At 38.8% G+C, this 21,611-nt stretch overlaps 1 protein-coding gene across 2 annotated transcripts in view; it reads right to left on the bottom strand.

Moving 5' to 3' along the window:
- Nucleotides 1–21,611, bottom strand: part of dachd (dachshund d) — a 167,687-nt gene that overhangs the window by 144,977 nt on the left and 1,099 nt on the right. For both annotated transcript variants that reach the window (XM_034693534.1, XM_034693532.1), the window contains exons 2-3: nt 19,928–20,050; nt 18,508–18,623 (exon numbers count right to left, since the gene is read on the bottom strand). The gene's annotated coding sequence lies outside the window, so the exon portion shown is untranslated. The remainder of the gene's footprint in view (nt 1–18,507; nt 18,624–19,927; nt 20,051–21,611) is intronic.

Below are 21,611 nucleotides of genomic sequence, written 5' to 3'. Positions count from 1 at the left end.
TGTTTTTGTTCAGTTTAACTACAATCTGCCCCTTTCAAGTATTTTTACAGATATTAAAGTTGTCTTTGTGGTTGTGTCACTTTATAAGGATGTGGTTTTCAAACATAAGCTATTCCCTGGTTTCTACCTCACCCGCACACACGCTATCATATTTTCTTTGTATACTTTGAATACTTGAAAGTGTTCGTAAAAAAGAAAATAATAAAGAAACTATGCAAGGGAATTACTTTTTCATTTCTTATAGATCCCTTTGTATTGGCAAATTTAGGACAAACTATAAAAAGACAAGTTTTGAAAATAGTTGCACACTTGAAAAAAAAGAAGAAAGAAAATGAGATATATATACTACTGTATTATTAAAGCTCCAGTGGTGAGTTTTTCAGTGGTTATGAAAAATACTTAATTTAACAGAGAGACTCCTTTATGACCAAAAAAGCAAAAAAAATACCACTGGGGAAAAAAACAACAATTTCTAGATAGTAGCTTTAATGCCTGTCACAGCTGCGAGGGGGTAGGTGTCGCACGAGATGTTCACAGTAGGGTGAAGAATACTCACAGTAAGTGTTGCATTTCACTGTTAAAGAAAGCAGGGTGAGATTTTTAGTCAGAAAAGTCAGCTTAAACATACAGGGGAAAAATCAGCAGAGGTGAGAGATGAGGTCTCACTTTGTCCACAGGGGGCGCCAAAATCAAACAAAGTTCCTTATGGAAGCTTTAGTTGCTGGGGAGTTTAGATGTCCTGGTTGGACTATAAGCAGCAGATAATTAACTACTCAATATTGCATTCTCCCTGATTTAATAGGTTGTACATCACTAACAATTTGCATACAACAACATTGATATTTTTTATTTACACAGCGTTACCGCCGTCTAATCTCTCTACCCTTCTCTGTTTCAGCTCTACCTGGTACCAGTTGTGATCCCCTAATTTGTTGGTCCTCACTGTGCCCGAGTTTTGACAAGTTTAGGGAAAGATGCTTATTCCCATAATGCATCTTGAGTGCATCTTCAAAAAGAGACAAAATTAGCCACATTCATTTCAGTATGATCATAAAGAATGTGTTTCGAGTGTTTCTCGAAAGAGAATTGTATATTTGGAATAATACATTTATTTAGAAATAATATACATTTAAAGGTGTAATGCAAACAGGTGAGCGGGGCTGCATATCAACAAGTACTGCCCTAATGCACCCCTACCCCTCTGCATTTGGATGGAGACAAAGAACAGTGCCGAACAGTGTCTTTAGTGGGGCAGAGGAGGAACGGGAGGGTGCCAAGCCATGCAGACCACAGCCAAGTGCAGGATCACGGAGGAGGAATGAATGATGCTTAGATAAGGGGCAAAGTAAAGAGGGCAGACCAAACAGGAAAACTAAGAGGGGAGAATGTGCGGGGCGTTGCCTGCCTGAGCAGGAAAATGAGCTGATAGGAATATGTTGCTTTCAGTTGTGTTGCAGTTTTTTTTTCCCTAGGGTTTCTTAAGAGGTGTGGACTTTTTCTTTTTTTTTTTTTTTTTTTGACCTGAAGAGACTATAAGGGCAGGAGTAAAGTACTGGCAATAAGATGCAAACTTCCACTTATATCAAAATCTAAATATTTCTATATCAAAATAGATCTCTTACAGCTTAAGATCAGGTCTCTGTTATGGCAGACTGTTGCTTTTGTATCAGGAAATCCTCGACCCAGGGAACAACCAGGAGCTAATCCTTAGTTATTTGTCTAAAGACCCATCTGTCTACCAAAATTTGCACAAATCTTTGCAGGAAATCTGAAAAACCCGAAGACATGTAACTTCTTTACTTGAAAGAAAAAACTGTTAAAACAAATTTCCTGCAATGCAATGCATACCTTACAAATCTTTGAATGCTTAAATTAGAAGTAAATTCAATACCAGTGAAGAGCAACACATTGCCTCACTCTAAAAAGTGTGACACGCTGAGGCACTTCTTGAGTTAATGTACTCATGGCACAGTTGCAGACCTTAAAAGGCATAATTAGTTATTTAGAACAGGGCCAGAATAGAAAGAAGAAAAAAAAAACGTGGGGTAATCTGCCTCTTTTCCCACACAAGGGACCAGCAGAACACAGGCTATGTTGTACCCCCCTTCCCTTTCTTACCCGAGTTCTCCTTTATGTATTCAAATTCACTTCAGCAGCATAAAATTCTCCCAAGAGACAGCATTGTCCTCCTGCTTGTCCCTTGGGCTTCCCATCTCTCGCTAACATCTCTTCACTCCACATGATTCAGCCCCTACACCTAGCAGACAGACCTTTTCCAACAGAGCCGAGTTCAATAATGAAAATTAATTAAAAAGCTTTTAAAAGCCACAAATGAACGCATAGAATGTTTAAAGGCTTTGTGCAAATTACTCCAGTTTTCACTTTTGTTTTTTTCAGTAGGACAGTCTGAAACAAATGCACTGAATAGCCTTTCACTGGTTTCACCCTCTGAATAATAATCTCAGTTGCGTTATTATGTGTGAAAATAAAGGGTACACACATTTTTTTTCCTGCTCTCTTTCTCTCTCGTTGCATTCAGGAAACTTAGAATGGCGAATTTTACACCGATGGCTGAGTTGCAATTGCAGTTACAAATGTACGAACACTACACTTTCATAATAACGAATAACTGAATGCTTCAAAAGGCGCGTAGGTCTGCTCTAGTGAACTTGAATATGTGGTCCATGGTGCATAAAGTAAGCATAAGGCCAACTCTATAGCAATGAGGCTTTAGTGAATGAAATGAAAAGCCTAAGGCATCAGAGTTAATACATTAACACAGCGGAGGACTAACAGACAAAAATACTAAGGAGTGGAGCAGATCAAATGATCGAGAATGGTGCTGAAATAATAATCATTGTGGCGTGTATTTTGACAAGCCTCTCACCCTGGAGTGGCGGTTGTAAGTTCCAGTCTCAAAGTGCAGCTCTGTTATGTTTAAGGTGAAAATAAATGAATATAAAACAGAAGTGTGGGGTAATCCTCTGATAACACGAGGGTTCTTTTTGCATCTAACCACACAAAAATCATCACATAAACTACTTTTTTCTGCGACTGATTCCAGAAGTATCAAAATATTATCATATCTATTCACTGCTAGCGTGATGCAAATAGGCTCAATGGCATGTTCGCCCCTACAAAACTCTCCCACCGGGTTCTAATAAAACACTACAATTTCCCACTCTCCCACTCTCCCGTTCTCCCTCGGAACGTAGCAGTCTGCAGCCCTGTGATCTGCGACAGACGAAATGAGACGCAGCAGCTACAACAGAACTGAGACACAGCCAGTATTCCCTGCGCTCCTCGAATAGATAATGCTTTCCCTTCACATTCCTTTATTCCTTCAAAAAGAATGCATCAGAGGCCAAATATTAATTCTACTCGTCATATGGAGGAGCTACGCAAGTGGCATACTAGGATGGGCTTTTGAATGATTAAGGGAACACATAAAGGGTTTCTGGTGGCGCTTTGAACTTTCTGCAGAGTTCTGAGAACTCTCCACTTATTCCCCACTCTGCAGGAGACTTGATGTTAAAAGACAACATTAATGAAAGCTCGGTAACAGGTAGAGACAGAGGGATTAATGCAATCTAAACACAGCAAGGCGCTCACAACTGGCTCTGGCTCGCAGGTGAAGGGGGGAACCACTTTTCCTCACTTTTCCTCCATCCTCCCACCATGAATCTCCTTTAAAGAAATGCCAATAGATCTGATCGCCTGATTCTCTTTTCCCCTCCCTTCATCCCTCCCCTCCTTTCCTTCCTCCCTCCCTCCCCGGGCCCATGAAGATGCACATGTGGGGGGAATCACTTCAAGGAATGACATTGACTGGGGATGTGCTGACTTGCACCACTGTTTGTCTTTTGATGTGAGAGATCAAATCAATGTACGCGCCGTTCTCCGAGCAATGTGCAGCCAGATTAGCATTAGCCCGAAGGTGCCTGCTTGCCCTCGATCATTAGCGTTTGCGTCTGACTCTCCAAATAATCAGGATTTACTCAGTGCTGGTGTGGCACTGCATTAATGGGTGCAAAAAAAAACATTTAAGATGGAGGCTAATGTAAAGGCTGTCATAATGAGACTAACACCTTCATAAGCCATAGACGCTGCCTGACACTGACATTTGTTATTGGTGTGAGCAGCGTTATTTGTCATTGGTCTGGTGTGCAATGGTGCCTTCACATGGAAAATACCACGATGAGATCTCCTGAGTGCTTAAGTCAGATGGATTGAACGCTCTTGAACGCTGATAAAGGTTGATTTCAGGTTGTGCCAACATTGTTGTGGGCAAACTAATGCAGAATAATTGTCATATTTTGTCCTGTCAAAGCGGGAACAATGAAATCTTTAACGCTCTTGAGTTTGACTTTGCACCATAAGCAAAAAATCTGCACACTTTGTCAATATTTGAGCGTATTTTGATTTATGTTTTTATAGAGAGGTGGACAAATACACATCCTCACAATCCTGTCAAACCAAGAACTAAGATGTCTATAACATTTGAACGCTTAACTTTGCATCACAAGCCAGGAATCAGGCGTCCTCAATACTATTCTATATCAATATTTTTCACACTTTGTTACAAGTACAAAATTAAATGTACGCCTTTAAAACAACCATCAAAATCCTTCATATTTTAAATCTCGCACAAAAAGTGAGAAATCAGCACATTTAATACGTTTTTAAGCATATTTTGATTCATATTTTTGTATAATTTCTACAAAATAATTACCTAAGCTGTGCTGTAAAAAGCCTGACCATTAATAACTTTCATGCTTAAGTGTTAAACTTAGCACCACACTAGAAATCAGCACTTTCGCAACACTTGAGGCTGTTTTATATTCATTAACCAGCTGTGTTAAATACTTGAATCTGATTGGGCAAAACACCATAACAATGGTAATTAAATCTTAACAGCAAAAGCAATATTTCGGACAGCTTGATCACACATCATATCAAAGCAATTTGTGGATAAGAGTCCGGTTAATTTTGACTCTGCCTGTTAACACTGTGGCAAAAATGGCAGTTTTGGTCTCAGGCTGGTCTTAAGAGTTGCAATTAATAAGGTAAAAAAACTACTTACACACTGTGGTGTAATATTGGTGTCAGAGTGTGTGATTATGCATTACACTACATTACACTAACTCTGACGCTACACACGGCCACCTTCTTTCCCCCATTCCACCTCTGTTACTACCTCAGAGGCGGGTTGCTCCACCATTACGCCTCAGACAAGGTGTAAAGGAGGCCTAAATGTCCTGCTTTAAAGTGTCAGTATTTAAGAGTCTTGTAATATGTTCTTTTATATACTTTCTGATAAATACATACCCTTATATTCCTGTCAATGCAAGGAAAAAAATATCCTCAACCTGCCAATACTGGCTTTGCATCACAACTGGGTAGTTTGATTCATATTTTTGATCATTTCTAACACAATCAATGGGGCGCCATTGGCCTAGCGGTCCAAGTGCACGCCTTATAAACAGAGGCTGTAGTCCTCGTCACAGTTGTAGGTTTGACTCTCGGCCTAAACCTTTGCTGAATGTCTCCCCCCACACTCTGGTCCCCCCATTTCCTATCTCTGTCCAAGTGTCCTTTTAAAGGCAAAAATGCTCCCAAAAAATAAATATATATATATAAATCATAAACAAACTGTCCTGTCAAAACCCAGAACGTTGTTGTGTTTAACACCAAAGTTTGACTTTGCATCAAAAGCATGAATTAAGCAGATTAAATTGAAATTCGAGTTTATTTTGTTTTCTGTTTCAGACCATTTCTAATATAAAAACTGTACAATCAAAACCTGGAACAGTGACATCTTTTACACTTTTACATCTGATTTTGCATCCCAAGCAAGAAGCCAAAAAAAATGTATCACTATTTTTGTGTATGTACATTTAATTATTAATATATGTATTTATTATTTACTTACATATTTACTTTTGACAAAGAGACCCCCTAATTGATCTGTCGAAACATTTCAATTTAAATCCTAATTCATCCAAAGTCTAACTTTGATTCTCAAGTGAAAAGTCAAAATATGTCATTAAAATGGAATTGTATTTTTGTGTATATTTCTATACACTCCCTATTAAATACGAGTCCCAGCTGCCAGTAAAAGTCCAGGGCAATAATAAAGTTAACTCTCTAAAGTTAGACTTCTCACTGAGAGCAGAATTTAAACACATTGTGATCAACACTTCAGTGTATTCTGGCATTTTTGTATACTTTACAAATCCTTACTGTCCTGTCAGTGTTCAAACTAAGCACTTGTGCAATTATTGTGTAAAGAAACTATTAGGGGAGCAACTTTGAGATTAAGTAGGCATAAGGATCTTAGCAGAGCATTTCTGCCACATTTGAATTCATACTGTTTGCCTGTAACTTCATGCTAATGATCAAAGTTGAGGGGGGGGGGGGATTCTCCTGAGTGCGAGTTATGAAGATGAGATGAGGAGAGAGAGAGAGAGAGGGAATGTGAGAGGGAGAGAGAAAACTGCTTTGCTGCCCTGCTTTGAACACTTTTACACTTTCCAACAAGCTTTGTTTTTTAATTGGCTGAAATTAATCTTAGGGATGTAGATGCCTGATTTGCATTCATTAAAACCCAACCAAAAGAAGTCATGCTTAATTCCAATCAAATTTGCTTAATTATGCATGGCGAGATATTCCCAAATGAGCTGTGGATTTTTGTTGGACCCGTTTTTTTTGTTTCCTATAGCAAATAAAATGTAATGAAGCTGTCTTTTTGTGTTTTACTGAATGTTGAGGAGCACATGAGGAGCACCTTGAGCCCAGGCTGAAAACAATATTACTGCTAAAGTAATTATAAGAATCTGCATTTTTCATTGTTAATTGTGGATGTCAGCGTCATTAATTTTAATTTACGGCAGGCAATAAAATTAAGAATACTTTGTGCTGATGTTTTAAATCATGCCTGTGAAGGGGACACATAATGCAACTTAAATCTCAAGTAGATATTGATTGGGGTGGATGGTCTTTTCTATGAATCTTAAATAGGCAGACGCTGGGAATCTGCTTGAGACTTCACTTTTACGAGTTAACTCCGGCACCAGATATCACGAGTGCAATACAATTAAAGAAGTGTCAGTTTATGCACACATGCACACGGGGCGCGTGCACGGACACACTTAATCAGCAAACTGCAGAACAGCAGAGTGATAGGGAGGCAGATAAGAGCCGTATAAGAGTTAATGCAATGCAACTTAATTCAAACATAACTTCTTTATGGAGAATACGCCTACATGTCTAAATAAAGCAAACAAAGGATCTCAATATGGTCTTCAAATTTAGACTGTCTTACCAACTGGACTGTCTGACATTGTAAGGTTGTTTTCACAGACAGACAGAAAGCAGGATGGAGGAGTTAGAGGTGTAGTTCTGTACAGTATGTGGTCTGTGGGGGATGACATTATGTGTTTCTGCTCCAACACTTGATTTATAGCTTCATTTGGACCGCGTTTGTACGAAACACATCCTGCTGCTGCGGGAGCTTTAGTGCATTGTAGTCTGAAAACAAAGGAAGAATAAAATTGATCTTTCTGGACACACACAAAATCAATGGATGGCTATTTCCTGTTCCATGGCATGTTAGTCCAACTGACTTGCTCAATCCTTGAACTTTCCTTGTGTCCTCCCTCGCCAGAGAGGAAAGGTCTGCAGAGTTCAGTGGAAACTTCAGATGATGTCATGTCGGATCCTTTGGATCAGAGAATTTTTTGTTTCCCTCATCATGACCCTTAAGAAGGAGACATACAAAGGGCCTGGGGTTCATATGTATGCTATTGTTTGCTTTCTTATCATAACTGAGAGTGTTGAATGTTTTCTTAGTGTCCTGCTTTTCATATATGTGCATGCCTCTGTAAAAACATTGAACTGCCATGTGTTTAAAGGTGCTATATAAATAAACCAGCCTTGCTTTATGTTGTGAATATGCATTTTGTTGACTTTTGAGGGTGCCTCCCTTCCTCTGAAATAATATTGAGGTAGCCGCTACAGCCGAAGGGATTAAAAACAAAACAAAACTGTGCTCATAAATATATGTTATGAAATATGCGGATGGCTTTGGTCGAATTCCACCTTCTATTCTTCCAGAGGATGTGTCTGTACCTGTTGTACGATGCATTCTGTTCTCTAACAAGGTGATTGTGTTTCCAGCACAAAAAGACTCCACAGCGATGTTCAATTGTTCTCTTTCAGGCTGGCCCTTCGCCAGCAGCTCCTTCATGACACATGGAGCTGCTCCACTATCAGCTCCCCTCTCCTCTTCCTGTCTGCTTTCCTGGCGGTGACTGAGGCAAGTCACTCTAATGCAACAATGATGGTGATTTCACTCTGCTTATCGAAGCGGGTAAGTACTTAAGCAGCTGCTTGTACTTTGATCCAATTTACTTCCTGAATGTGTGCTTCCTCATGCACAGTAAACAGGCCTGCCTTAGTTGTCATTAGTTCAAAGCCAAAGCAAATAGTTCACATGATTATTGTTTGCTTCGTTTTTTTGTACAGTCGCCGTGTTAACACAAGTGAGTTAACTTTAGTGACAGCCCCTCTCGATGCGGGACATATTTCAGGTATCAATTTGTACTTTATGGCAATGGCTGTAATTCAATATTGCCAGCGGAGCTCTGGAGGTTGAATGGAGAAGCCATAAGTTGAATACCGCAACCTTTAACATCATTGTGTGCTTGACTCATCCCCAAGGACAGGACAGATAAAAGATGATCAGTAAGAAAATTGATAGCACTGATTTAATAAACATCCTGGAAATGATCTCTGTGACCTGCAGGCAGCGCGGCAGTCACTCGTACTTCGCCCTGGTTAAAGAATCAAGTGAGATGATTCATTTGAGTGACTGAGGTAGTTGAGTTTGATGGATCATTCCTAAAAGCATCATTGCTAATCTTCAGCTCCTCTTTTTTAGGTTATTCACAGATCAGTGAGTTTTCCGGCTAATCCTGGACCTGACGCTGCTCTTGTCTGTGTACATGGTATTCATCATACGCTGACAGGAGGAGTCCTTCAGACGACAAATAACCTTCAGAGAGAGGAGGCAGGCAAGCAGTAGGTGTGCAGTTATTTTGGATACATTTCACAGTGGAGTAGGAAAGCTGCATGGGGAGATGTATGGTGTCCTTGTTGGGTGCGGAGAGATGGACCCCTCTCCGTTTCCAAGCATAATCATTCTGAGCCTCAGCCATGCCTTCGACAACTCAATCAGACAGCCCTCTACCTGTAAAGTGGCTGGGTTGATTTGATTGCCATTTTTATTGGATCCCGGTCACATAAATCAAACCAATGGGGACGGCTGTACAGACGTGACCACTCGTCATTCGCTAGTAGCCTTGGAAACATTGTTTCGGGGGCCGCGTGGCTGTCATCGGAGGTAAATCAGGGGTCTGAAGTTTCTTTCCTCCAACACAGCAGCATGGAGTTAAATCATCTTGAAAATTGATGTCACTGTGCCCAAGTGTTTTCACCTATCCCTTGGATAGAGTCCCATCAACTGGTGACAATGTCAGCACTTTTACCCTTCTCTCAAAAAACGATGCTTCCTGTCCCCTGGCCTCGAGGCCTGCTGGAGCTGATAAGAGGTGCTAAAGTTAAAACACAAAGTTCAGGTTTTTTTGCACTTCTGATTTTTATCTGCTTATTAAAGAAGATCTCACTAGATTTTGAGCTGCTCATCCAGCTAACTAGAAACTTCAAAGTTTAACAAGCAGAGCAAACACACTGCATCAATCTAAACTGTTTCCATCAGGGGAAGCAGAGAGCAAACTAAGACATGCCTAAGACATGCTGCAAATGAAAAAACAAACAGACTATAGCCCTCGTCGCAGAGGTCGCAGGTTCAATTCCAGCCTCGACCATTTACTGCGTGTCCTCCCCCACTCTCTACTCCCCACATTTCCTGTCTCTCTTCCTCTGTCCTATCCATCAAAAGGTGAAAATGCCCAAAAACAACAAGTATAATGGACGAATGTTGGACATGACAAAAATCTGATGCCCAAAAAATTACAATAACAGTAAAGCAATGAAGATGAAGTAGGTAGATAGTTGAAAATGTATTGTCAAAAACTACACTAAACCCAAAAACCAATGCATTGGGAGAACTGCATGTCCAGACCATAGACTGTGTATAAAATGGACATCATCTCGCTTGGCTCGAAGTGAGGCAGTCAAAAAACTGCTCCCCCTAGTGGCTGGCTGCAGTATAGGTAAAAAACTCCCATCTCCCTCATTCATTTGAATGGGGCTGCGGTCAAACTTTAAAAAAGAAATATGCGTTGTATGAACGTTTCTCACATCTGTATGCTGTGGTGATATGTAGTTATTATTTGACTGTTTTGTGTTCAAGGCCTCTTTTTTCTGAAAAGTTCCTTTTTCGTTAGTTATTAGAGGTTAAAAAACGGGGGTTTACATCCGGGTTTGCTTTGATTGACATCTGCCGTAGAGAGAAAATTTGTAGGTTCTGGGGACAGTACGCTGTAGGGCGGAGCTTGTTATCGTGGAAACACACATATTCCCTACTACGCAGACTCTGGCTGCAGAAAATTTACAAGATGTCAGCGTTCTGGAACGGGATATTTTGGCTTCAAAACTGCACAATAGGAAAATGTGCTGTCCATTATATATACAGTCTATGATCCAGACATCACAACTGTACTTCTCCAGCACTGGGTTGCACCAGCTATGCGCAAGATTCCCTGTCACGGTTGGGGTAAACTAAAAGGAGGACCCAAGTGCAGATTTTAAAATAAAAATATTTAATAAAAAAAAAACTGAGATAGACAAACTAAAGCTTACTTTAACAAATCCACAGAAAAAACAAAAGGACTAAGAACACAGGAAAGACAAACACAGGGAAGACGAGCAACGACCCAACAAGGGACAAGGGAAACAGACAAACTAAATACACAGAGTAATCAACACAGGTGTGAACACAGGACACAGGTGAAACTAGTGAGGGTAATCACAAAAGGAGGGAAACACACAAGGGCAGGAAGTAAAACTAATCTGGAGACATAAGGGATGTTTTCAAAACCACCTACTATACTAGCAGTATGTACTGATTTGGCCTAAATTCAGTATGTAGTATGCAGTATGTGAAAAGTATGCCTCATGTACTGTTTCCCACAATGCACAGCGCTAGTTCTGCTTTTTCTTTCCTCTTCTTTTTTTTGACGGGGGAACTCTGTTTTTAGTTGCTGTGAAAATTATAAAATTCCATATAAACCACTTCTTAACATTTTAAATCATTAGTAAATGCTAAAGAAGCAGTTTCTCTATCAGCTTGGCCGTTGTTTACTTCTGCTTTCCGAAATGGGAAATCCAGTGACGTCTGTCTCAGCATACTGCGGATCAGATCCATCAGACAATCATACTACATACTAAATTCAAACGCAGTATGTAGTAGGCAGTAGATAGGTAGTATGTAAAATGCTGTTTCGAAAACAGCCAGTGATTCAGAACGACAAAATAAAACAGTAAACACAAGACTAGACTAAGAAAACACAACAAGAGACATAGATCAAGAACCAAGGCATGAAACACAAGGAAAAAACAAAACTAATCAGACCATGACAAGAACGTTATTTTTAAGTCTGAGTCATCATTTTCATCATGATGACTGCCTTCAGTAGTCTTCAAAACTCAGCTTCAGAAACCAATGGGTCACGTCACTGACACTAATTCCATGTTTTACACAGCCTATGATTCAAATGCATTCACACACCACTGATTATGTCACCAGGAGCAATTTGGGGTTTGGCGTCTTGCCCAAGAACACTTGAGCATGTGACTGTGGGAGCTGGGATTGAACCGCCGACCCTCCAATTGAGCCGTCCACAACTTAGGACAACAATAAGAATCTTGTCTGAAAGAACATCTGCAACACTACAATTCCAATACACCTTAATTACAAGGGCCTGCAAATTGATATGTGATGATATCATGTAGCCATTCAACAACACTGAAGCAGAACTGAAAAGGTCAGACCTGCCAAGGTATTTTCAAAATAGAACCTATCAAAACAATCATAATGTGGATGGTCGTTTGCACCTTGCAACAGGTTTGGTAATCCATCCATCCATCCATTATCTTGAGCCTATCCCAGCTGGCTTCGGGCGGAAGGCAGGGTACACCCTGGACAGGTCGCCAACCTATCACAGGGCTAACACAGAGAGACAGACAACCATTCACGCACACAATCACACCTACGGGCAATTTAGAGTGATCAATCAACCTGAGCGTGTTTTTGGACTGTGGGAGGAAGCCGGAGAACCCGGAGAGAACCCACGCATGCACAGAGAGAACATGCAAACTCCACACAGAAAGGCACCCGCCCGGCCGGGGATTCGAACCAGGAACCTTCTAGCTGAGGCAGGTTTGGTAATCATTGACTATGATTATATATATGGATTCATATTGCTGTGCTGCTACCCTCATAATAAATATTTTTAATATTTATAATTGAGCCGTCCACAACTTAGGACAACATTAAGAATCTTGTCTGAAAGAACATCTGCAACACTACAATTCCAATACACCTTAATTAAAGGGCCTGCAAATTGATATGAGATGATATCATGTAGCCATTCAACAACACTGAAGCAGAACTGAAAAGGTCAGACATGCCAAGGTATTTTCAAAATAGAACCTATCAAAACAATCATAATGCGGATGGTCGTTGTTGATCATTGACTGTCTATATATGGATTCATATTGCTGTGCTGATATCCTCATAATAAATATGAAATAAACTTTGAAACAAATGTGTTGCACTGTTTTTCATATGATGCCTCAGTTACATTATAAGGAGCTATACTCATGATGTATAGAGGGATGTATAGCTGTCAGGATTGCAAGTTTAATTTATCCTGTAAAATAAAGTAGGCCTTCAGACCCTGTCTTTGAAACTTATTACATTGTTCCTCGCTAAGCACTGTCTGGCGAGCTGTTTGATTCAGAGTGAACTGATTAAGTCTATCATGTCCACCAGCGCTTACAGTGGGAACATATTAGATTAAATACAGGTAGCTAATTTCCTCCTCTGCATGGGTGAGTGGGAGTATGAATGAAAGTGATGTAAAATTAATTTAGACCTCTAAAATTTTGATCACGGCGAGGCTATTTTGGTTCTCCTGATGACAAGTAATAGGAGGTTGTTGCTTTCTCACCTCACAATATTACAACATTTGCCTATAGGGCTTTCAGGATCAATTTCATTCAGCATAAATATCACTTGATCTGTAAAACAAATTAGAAATAATAAAAGCAATAAAAATGCAACCGAGCTCTATTGAGATGTCCCTCCTAGCCATGTGTCAAGACTGAAGACATTAATGATACACGCAGGAGAGAAAATTACCATCTAGGATACGTCCGAACCAGTAAACTGGTAAACAAGCCGGCCGTTAGGAGTGGGGATGATTTGAATCAACAAGGGTGAACAGATATGGATACTCGGCGCATTAGTGTTAATAGGAATAGATTATGGAGGGATTTCGTGGAGTGACCTTCAGTGCACTAATTGAAATAGTATTCCGAGTCAGCAGTGGAGTAATCAACTTAAACACAGAATCATAAATCATCATGAATAGCGCTGTCACAACCAAGCCATTAGCCTCGTGTTTTTTCCCCCAGCAACCTCATGAAAATATCTGCCACACCGATCCGTAGGTTAATAGGAACAGAAATGGCATTTAGACTCTATTTGGATCAAATGTACTGTGAGCTTGAAAGTAGAACTTTGCTAATTTGCAGGTAATGTGAATTGATGTAGTAAGGGTTGAAGATAGTTCAGGCAACGGGTCGACACAATAGCGGCCGGGGAATAATCGCAGGAGCTTGGTGAGGACTTGATCATGTCACCGCTTTGTGACAAGTCAGTTCTGAAGTGAGATATGCTATCAGGGTTTTTTGTTATGTCATCATGTCGGCTTGGTGTGACCTTTGTCTTTTCTTATTAATTATAGCCAACCAAAAAGCAATAAAATGTGGGACCTTGGTGCTCTAGGAATGTGCACTAAGCAATCTGGGTGTTCACTGCACAATGCAACACTTTTGCAGGTTCTTAAAAACCACTCACAGTGGTGGGTCTTATCTCCATAATGCATATTTATTTACTTATACTCACCTAATGCCACATGTATAAGTATCAAAACAGAGTGCTTTGTCAAAGTTTACAACATCTATATTAATATCAACAAGTGCTCTGGCAGTAAATAGCTTTTTAATTGCAACTAAAGTGAACGAATTAGATTCTAAACAGTCGGTTAGTGTCAGTAAAATGTCTTTCACACAACAATACCCTGCAAACTTGTCAGAAATGCTGATAAGAGGGCCGATCCTGAGCGCTTACAAGGCATTAATCAAATAGCAGGTCTAATTAAAAGCGCTTTAAACAAAGCTTTTTTTCTAAATGTTGCTCAGGTATGGCAATAATTTTTGATCAGCCAAGCCTGGAAGACAAATAATTAGAACTGCCACAGCGGCCTGATGAGTGATGTCAGCATCTCCGAGTGACCTTCCCCTGCTAATTAATTTTCATTCCAGGGAAAAAAGACCCCGTTGTTGCACATTATTAATTGAGTTCATGAAAAGATGCACCTGATTAATTTTTGTTGATAATACTTGTCATTCTGGCCGCCGTTCGTAATCATTTTATGGGTTTTCATCTTAGTGTTTTTCAAAGTTGATCTAAGTCATCTTCACTGGAGATTAATTTGTCCAAAGTAGAGCTGCCCTGTCCCAACAGACAGCCGAGCCTCAGTCTGTCTCACTTAGACGCCTGCTGAACACATCAGTTTCTCTTTATCAGCATTTGTTTATCCTTATTTACCCTCACTAACACATTTATAGTGGCCACATTGTGAGAGTGAGTGAGAATAATTAACCATACCTATTAATAATTAACTTTTACAGCCGAGCCATGCTTTGAATACATAAAAATGCCACCACTACACTAAATTAAAAGGAGCTTTGTAAAATAAAGTTCAAACCATTATCCACGAGGTAGTTGTTCACACGCCTCATGTATGTGAGAAAGACGATAAATGTCTGCACACCAGAGGAAATGCCAGGAACAACGAACAATCGTCCCAACTGTTCTTGCTGAAACTAAATCTATAATGTTTGTACAGGTGATATGATCGTCAGTGTTTGACACACTTCACTTTATCTTGAGGAAAAGTTAGGAAGTATTATGATGGGTTTTTTGGATTAATATTTCTTTGGAGCATTTTATCACATTTAGGACTTTAATTAACACAAATTTATACGTTCAGAATAAAACATAGCTTGAAAGAAAGCCAAAGAGCAGAGAGACAAAAATAAATGCTCAGGGGAGTTTTATAAAGTTTTGCTATAGTACGGGCAAGCACATTTAAAACTAGCCTTTCATCCACCTTTTTAAATTATAATTAATTTAATAATAATAATAATAATACGTTTTATTTAAAGGCACCTTTCTCTGCACTCAAGGACACCGTACAGATATATATACATACACGATTTACACATTAAAAGGAAACAAAAATCAAAATCAAAATGAATAAAAACAATATAAACTAACAAAGTGGAAAGAAAATAAAAACAATAAAAAGTGACAGAGCAATTGGCGTCCGACAGAGTAGGCAGTTTTAAATAGATGTCATTTGAGTTGTGATTTGAAATGAGGAAACTAATCAATGTTTCTGAGTTGAGGTGGTAATGAATTCAGGGACGGAGAGCACAGCGGCTGAATGCATGAGAAAAGTACCAGAACTATTACTTCTTCCAGCTTGAATGTCATACTTCCTCATTATTTCAACATATTTGACATCAATACACTTCAGATTGGCACTTCTGTATTTCAGTTACTTCATAATTTACCTCGTATTTCCTATAACAGCTGTTTGTTTTTTTTAACTAGGTCTCAGATTCACTGTTATTGCACCGGATTTGTTGAACTCCAACCTGGTTAATTCTACAGAACCAGCTTTGGCCAGTTTTCAAATAAAGTTTTAACCACTATCCAAAAGGTAGTTCTTCACACGCCTCATGTATGTAATAAAGCCGATGAATGTCTGCACACCAGAGGAAATGCCAGGAACAAACACACAACCGTCCCAACTGTTCTTGCTGAAACTAAATCTATAATGTTTGTACAGGTGATATGATCGTCAGTGTTTGACACACTTCTCTTTATCTTGAGGAAAAGTTAGGAGGCGTTAGATGTTCTTTTTAGATCAATATTTCTATAAGCCTTTTTTTTTACATCTAGGACTTAAATTAACACAAATTTAAACATTCAGGTAAAATCTAGCTTGAAAGAAAGCCAAAGAGCAGAGAGACAAAAACAAATGCTCAGGGAAGTTATATAATTTTGTAATATAGTATAGTTAAAATTTAGCTTAATTATTGTAAATAAAAAACGTATTTCTCTGAACTATTACTTGTTCAAGCTGGAATGTTCACACTTCCTCATTATTTCAACAGATTTGACATCAATACACTTCAGATTGGCACTTCTGTATTTCAGTTTCTTCATAATTTACCTCACATTTCATATAACAGCTGTTTTTTTCCAACTAGGTCCCAGATTCACTGTTATCACACCATATTTGTTGATCTCCTACATGGTAAATTCTAGTTTTTCAGTCTTGGCACAGTCTTTTCTTCCTCACTACAAAGCCAGTCCACTTTTTGTTTTTTAAAACAGATCTTAGAATAATTGTCTTGAATGCTCTCCCTTGTAGTATTTGAATGAGGTACACAGATTAGCTTCAAATAGTTTCCTTTTGTTGCTTTAAGACCTTTCATGAACTCATACATCTGCTTTTATTTTGTGACAGGGCTTTGTACAGCTTTAATTTCAATGTAAGGTGGGTTAGGGTTTGTTGCACACATCATAATTACTTGCTAAATCTCCAAAGCTAGTCGGGGTTGACTGCATTTCAATTGCATTTTTAAAATCCCACTATGTTGCATGTAAAACAGTTTTTACGTTCATTTTTACAATGTAAAGCAGTTCTTAACAGTGTCTTGATTTGGGAATCAAATGTACGCAATGAAATGAACACAAAGATCTTTACTTTTAGATGTATTATTCAAAGTCAGAAATAGTGCTCCACCAGGTTTTATGATGCAGGTGCAACCGGTGTGATTAGCTCCACCTGTATGCTTAGGTAATAGGTGGTAGCTCTACCTGGATTTACTTCAGTGATGGTTTCATTCTTTTGGACAGAAAGTGAATATTACTTTTAGAATCAAGAAGAATCAAGAAAGCTTTATTGCCAAGTGAGCTCACACACACAAGGAATTTGATGTGGTGATTGGAACACCAATGAAGAGTTAATTTGCAAAAACAGATAACTAAATTTTTACAAATTTTCAAAAAACATATTTCTTTTTCATTTAGATTCCAAATAGAGTTACATTTTCAAGATATCTCTGATTAGTAAAGTCATTTCAACTAAGTGAAAGCCACTTAACCTCAGTTGATTGATCATACCAAAAGCTAGTGTTAGAAAAAATATGTTTTTGAATTTTTTTTTTTTATTTTTCAAAAGTTAGTTATCTGTTTTTGCAAATGAAATCTTCAAATATAGAAACCTAAAATCTAATCTAAAAATTGTAACCAAAAATATATAGGAGTTATTTTAAAGACATAATTAATTTAAATGATCCTAAGCCAGAGCGCACATTTTAGCAGATAAATATAATAATAAATTATGTTATAGATTAAATTACAATACTGCACATGGTTATTGAGGTATTGCACCTGAAATCAAAGTGTTTCACATGTATGTGATATATCACAGGAGTCTTTAGGGATTTAACGTCAACTGAGTCATCTGGAAGTTTGTTGAAGTGAAGGGAGACACTGCAGCCTGAACTTTGATGTGCAACTGTCCACAGAATATTCTAAAACAAGTGTGGCTGTCCTCAGATTAAAACCAGAAACCAGGCTGTAAACTACACTGTTAAAGAAATGACATTAGAATAGAAACATAACCATAAAACCTGACTTAAGTAATGGATCAAACGCTTTAAAGACTTGTCAGTCTTGCCAAACGCTGCTTATGAAACTGTGATACTTCAATTTAAAACTGTCTCACATGGTGTGCTTTAGTGATTCCTCATTCATATAACATTGCCAGATGATAATGTATTGCAGTGTTGCAAAAGCTGGGCCAGATTCAACTTAACTTGTAAAAGGACCCTACAATCTTTATGCTGTGCCAACAGAGTGGCCTCATACTGGCGAGTGATACGATGGAGTTCAGGAAGGAGCTAACACCATCCGAAAGTGATGTGCCAGTTCAGTCACCACAGCTTTTTCCTCGAGCTTGCAGCAGCACGGCTTTTACAGAAGTTTGTTAGTACTACTTGTTCTTCAGGAAACATTGATGAGCTCGACAGATGGGTTGGGGTTTGAATGCTGTACCGAACAAAGTATCAAATCTACAACACTGGCTTGTTTGCTCTCTAACATCGGACTCTTACCTTGACTTGAGGTCGACTTGTCACATCTTTTCAGGGTTGAAAGCAGCTTGCTGATATCTCCCAGCCAGGATGAGTGGAAGAACACAGCAGCCTCTTTGCTTAGATAATCCCAAACACTGCAAATGTAAAGAATATCGTCCCGGGAGGTCATTAGTATTATCCATACCAAATATAAAACTGTAATGCGGTGTAAGTGTGGCTGTATTTTCATTTACCTTTCTTAAATCCACTCATCCAAACATTTTAAAGCATCCACCATTACAAATCCACAGAGTGCAAAAGGAAACAAAGAGTCACATCACACTCGAAAACATGTCCATCATGAGTGGACAGTGAGACACGAGGGAAAAAAACTTTAAAAGGCAAAATGAAAATGGCTATCCAAAGATGAGAGAATAGATGAGACTGTGTAAAACAAGAGTAGCACTGAATGCCCACGAGCATGTCAATATATAGTTTCTGACCAATCAGGAGGGACTGTCTTCATGGTCTGACAGTCCGTTTTTTTTCCTCACCTGCCACTGCAGCAGGTCACTGAACATTTCTACTGCCCACTCAGTCTGCCACTTCTGAAATCCCAGAGTATTTGAACTTAAAAAGAGGCTTAATAAAAATAGCTGATACAGTCTGTGATTATGGTGGAAAATGTACCTCACATAAACATGTGCCCTGCATTTAGTCAAAGGCAAGTGTTAGTTTTAATCAATGTAATTAAAGATCTATTCACAGCTTTGGAGAACTGGTATAACTTCTGAAATCTCATTTTATGTACAATTCTGCAGCATAAAAGTCTAACACTGGATTTAACCAGTAAAACAGTGTTGTACCATCATAGGTCTAACACCACCCTGCTCCCACAATTCCATTCTTTACCCACTCCACTAAAAATGACCATTACCGCCTGAATTTCTAATTATGGGTTTCCAAACAGAAAATGTGGCAACAATTGTCTCCCTTTTATTTTATCCACACTGAGAAACTTCCAATAGATGCTTAAATTTGTTACTTTCCTCACAGTAAAGGAGTGACTGTGAAGGACTTAATGGTGAGGTAGTGTCACCTCATGCAGTGAAAATATAATCACCCAATAAAGCATCATGAGCCATAAAGGTGAATCAACACCTCTCTGACAAAGTCTCAACAAAAAATCTCTTTTACCGAGTCAGGATTTACGGCCGGGCTCCTGTGCGGTGTGGCATTAGACGGTACAAGGGGTATACTTTCTGGTCTCTGACTGTAAAATATTTGGACTGTAAATCGATGCATTTTAATTTGGCCAATATGTTACCACATGGTATGCTCCGTATCATCCACTAAACTGTAAGCAGAGGCAAAAGCTATCATGTTGCTCATACTAGTGTGATTCTGCCTTTCTCATGCTTGATACAAGGGGACAAAAAAGACAATTTATCATACATACCTGAATGTTTCAAGATGTTGGCATGGTAGCTCCTCCATTAGCATTCAGAGTAGGTTTATTTTGAACAAAACACCAGTTGGAAGTTTAGTTTTTGTCAGAGTCAAACAGGACATAGGCCATCACCTGAAAAATAATAACATTTTAGGTTAACAGTTTTATACACTCTTGCATTATTCAACTTTGACAACTTAATGAACTTTTAGAGGTGTTGGTACCTTTGCATAATGAAATATTACTGTGGTAACACTGTCAGCCTTTTCACAACAGATTAAGTTAGCTTTTTGCAGAGAACAGAACAACTGAAAGTGCCCTTCTTCTTCTCCCGTCTCGAAGTTACCAAAAAGCCTCCATCAATAAGTAGCTGTTGGCTAACTGGAGCTATCAGCAACACTAATGTGTATGGCAGGGGCGTCCAACTCATTTCAGTTCAGGGGCCACATACAACCCACGTTGATCGGAAGTGGGCCGGACCAGTAAAATCATAACATAATAACCTAGAAATAACAACAACTCTAAGTTTTTCCCTTTGTTTTAGTACAAAAAAGTACAAGTACATTCTGAAAATGTCCACATTTAATGAACTATCTTTCTGCAAAAACAGCTGTTGTATTTTTTGCCATGATGAGTCTCATAGTGGGCCGATTATTTGACTCTTTAAGCCCTGAAACCTGCTGCGAACACACCAAACACACAGGTTACCCTGTCACCTGACACACAGAGTGTAATGTTTACTGCAAAAGAACAGACAGATTATAATAATGAAGAAGGTAAAGTTGACTATTTTGGACCCCTCAGCTCCAGCAGGAACAGGTCGTTTGCTGGACAGTGTTGTATGAAGGGGTGTAGTGCTAGTGTTAGTAGTTAGTGGATCATCTTATAGTGCTCTAAGAAGTCTTTATGAATCTCAGCTGGATTATGCAAACAGGAAGTCATCTATTTTCTCACTTTGAGAAAAAAAGTCCCGGGAAAAAAATCAGCGTTCAGGTGCGCTCCGTCAGCACTCTGATTTTATGCAACCACTAAAGGACAAATTTGAAATAGCAGTTACTTTTATTGACAAATTGCAGTTAATCTTTTTTCTGTAATTTTTTCACTTTGCAAAGTGGAGCATGTGGCACCATCTCTCTGGAACAGTCTTCCTTCCCAAGTGCGCTGTGCTGATTCGACTGAGACTTTTAAAAAGCAGCTTAAGACACATTTGTTTGTTATAAGATAAGATAAGATAAGATATTACTTTATTGATCACCCGAGGGGGAAATTCAGTTGTTACAGCAACCCAGACATAAGTACAATCAAGACAAAAGTTTCAATAAGTAAAAATAAAAATATATAAATAAAGCTAGAATACAATTTAGATATATACAATGTTACGAATGGAATTTAAATTAAATAGAAGTAATTACAGGCAGTATTAAAAAAAATCAGTAGTGACAGGTTGACATGGTGTGATTATGGTTGGTAATGACAAATTAAGCAATAAAGAAAAATAATATGGGTGTGTAATATGACCATAAGTTGTAGTTAGAATAATAATGTAATATAACATAATATAATATGGAAAGATAATTATATAATACAGTGTATTATGCATTATAATGCCAGCAGCAGTCAAGAGAGAGAGTTTGGGATGAGATGATGGAATGTGACAGACAGAGCAGTGATGGTATGGATCTGTTCATGGGGG

This window comes from Notolabrus celidotus, chromosome 10, assembly GCF_009762535.1.
Source record: "Notolabrus celidotus isolate fNotCel1 chromosome 10, fNotCel1.pri, whole genome shotgun sequence".
Lineage (NCBI taxonomy): Eukaryota > Metazoa > Chordata > Actinopteri > Labriformes > Labridae > Notolabrus > Notolabrus celidotus.
Note: the sequence above shows the minus strand (reverse complement) of the source record. Positions and strands in the feature narration are given on the sequence as shown.